The sequence below is a fragment of the Penaeus japonicus genome, unplaced genomic scaffold (genome assembly GCF_977035675.1).
Source record: "Penaeus japonicus unplaced genomic scaffold, GWHDUDI00000001_assembly GWHDUDI00000042, whole genome shotgun sequence".
Taxonomy (NCBI): domain Eukaryota; kingdom Metazoa; phylum Arthropoda; class Malacostraca; order Decapoda; family Penaeidae; genus Penaeus; species Penaeus japonicus.
Genome location: NW_028234444.1, coordinates 8,472,319 through 8,474,818, shown reverse-complemented (window position 1 = coordinate 8,474,818; position 2,500 = coordinate 8,472,319). Strand labels below are relative to the sequence as shown.

Genomic DNA, 2,500 nt, shown 5'->3' with positions numbered 1-2,500 from the left:
TCTCCCATTCCCTTTTGGTTTCGCGTCCGAAACTCGGAGGAACTTCCCCTAGAGTTGCGAGACGGCTCGGTCGCGCACGATGCCCGGGAACAATGGAGCCGCCGCCGCATAACAAAACTGCTTCACTAATATCTCGTCAACAAATTAAAACAACCAGCCGCGAAATGCCAGCAAATTTATGCTTTGGTCCCAGGGGTGTTGGCGTCACCTTTTATACGGGGAGGGCGACCGAGACGCCTCACACGGTGCTGGGTGTTGGCGGCGGCAGCGCGTGGTCGAAAACCTCCGGCGGGTAGGACACGAGCGCCCCGAGACACGGACGCCTGCGAAAGCGCCAGCGGCCCCGTCGGCCCCGTCGGCATTGAGACTTTAGCGGAAGTTCGCCCTCGCCGGTGCCCTCTTGTTAGCGCCGTGCTCGCTAGAGTTTAGCGCTCATTGTGCTCCCTTGTGACAGCGCGACCTTATATGCCACTTCACAAACCTAGTTAACTGATGCCTATACGACTCGATAATAGCCATTCAGTTCTATAGGTGTACCGCAGCTGCGCTTAGACATACAGGTGTTGGTTTCGGCTCATCGTCCTCATCCGGGGATCTGCCTGACACCGAGCCTTAGCATTTAAACGCTAAACACAAGCACCATGAAATAGCCAAGCGCCAAACCCACGCTAAGAAAAAAAAAGAACACGTTAGATCCGTGTCGTGTTACCGCGAAGTTAGTGCTGTTACAGGCATACCCCCCTCCCCCCGTGGCACCTCCCCTCCCCCTTCGCCCCCATGATTCCGTGTGTGCCCTTCCACCTGGGGCAGTACAACCCGCTCCTTGCAATGAACGTCCAGGGTAAGTGTGAGAGTGCAACCCTTCGCATTACAGGCGTATATACGGACACGTCCTGCTGCTCAGTTGGGCTGGAGTCTATCTCGTGATCTTCTATGTGACCGAGATAGATTGATAGAGAAAGAGAAAGGAAGAGAGAGATGTGTAGCGATAGAGAAATCGAGAGAAAGAGGAAATGCAGAAATTGAGAGAGAAAGAGAGGCATGCAAAGAGGAGGATTGGGAAAGAGAGAGAGAGAGAACACATAAGTTACGAAAGAAGGGGGAAGAGAGAGTAGAAAGAAAAATAGAGACGGCGAAATTATAACATTTAATCCTGTGATTGAGTGGAAAATCCTACGGAATATCATCGCCATATTTGAGTTAGTGCGCTTCTCTCCCTCAAAAAAATGATTACTCTAAATTACTCTAATCCTAGAAAGAAAATTTAATAAAAATAGCACTATCATAACCTACTATTCATTTAAGATCACTTCTGATTTATAGAAAGGACGTTTCTAATGCGATAATGATGAACCAAAATAAGAATTTAATGGCACCTAAATTTTGGTACACTTGTGAGATTCGAAGCAAAAACGGCCTCGTCACTAATTCTAGGTTAATGCTTCGTCCATTTTACTATAATGTTATCTTCGTCGATGTGATCGCTAGTGCCTATGTTAAATTGGGTGTTATTTGGTGTTGTCTTGCTTCTTGCACTTGCGTCTTTCAAAACGCAAATTGCAAAGGGCGAAAATTGAGAGCGATTCTTAATAGAAAGGGAATGAATTGTGACACTGTTTAGCGCCGAATCCAGTGGAAATCGGAGATGACGCTGGTTAGCATGCGAATAGGGAATGCCAGTGGAACCATACATCATGGACCGGGAATATACCAGGAGCGGTCATCAGAAATCGAGAATGGTATTGGTAATAGGAGTAGTTTATTCTTTATAATACCAGATAGCTGAATAGATGCCAAATTTAGGATTATGTACCGAGATAGTACTAACTGGAGGTGAGTGGGCATTCTTAGCTACGTAATAACTGATAGCAAGCCGTCAGGGAGATAAAAGTTTTGACATGACATCTTACGCCGTCATACTGATAAACTAGGGCGAGTTCTGAGGTAGCAACTGCTCTCTGATAACAACCTACGGGGAAAAGGTATATTTTTAAAGAATATAAAAAAAAATCGAGTCCATTTAGAATGATGGTAATATCGGGTTTATATTTACGTTTTATTATATATTTTCCTAAACTAGAGTGAGTCTGACTATGACTGTTGCCATGAGAAGCCTTCCCGTATCCTTGAAGTCAGTTCCACTTCCGTCTTGTTTTTTTTTTTTCTTGTTTTTTTTTTATCCATGAAGCTTGATAAGGTTATCTTCAAATTTCTTTCCTATCTGGCGACGTCATTCATACGATAATGACGTAAAGATAAAGAACGTCATGACATCTGTGACGACAAGCTTCAAGTAGTCGAGTTAGAGAGAGCGGCTTGTGACGACGTTTGTAACAATGCTTGCCCCTCAACCAACATCTTGTCTTTGGGATCTGGAGGTTGAACGTCTCATCTGGGACCTCCTGGGTGAGTCTCGAAGAGGTTCCTGTAACTTGCAAGACAATTTCAACTCCCCCCCTCCCCGTCTACCCACGTCCCTCCCCCTCCCCTCCCCTACCCA

At 45.9% G+C, this 2,500-nt stretch overlaps 1 protein-coding gene across 2 annotated transcripts in view; it reads left to right on the top strand.

Annotated features, from left to right (window-relative positions):
* Positions 1 to 2,500, top strand: part of LOC122257714 (nuclear receptor subfamily 4 group A member 2-like) — a 35,584-nt gene that overhangs the window by 23,669 nt on the left and 9,415 nt on the right. The window lies entirely within an intron of this gene.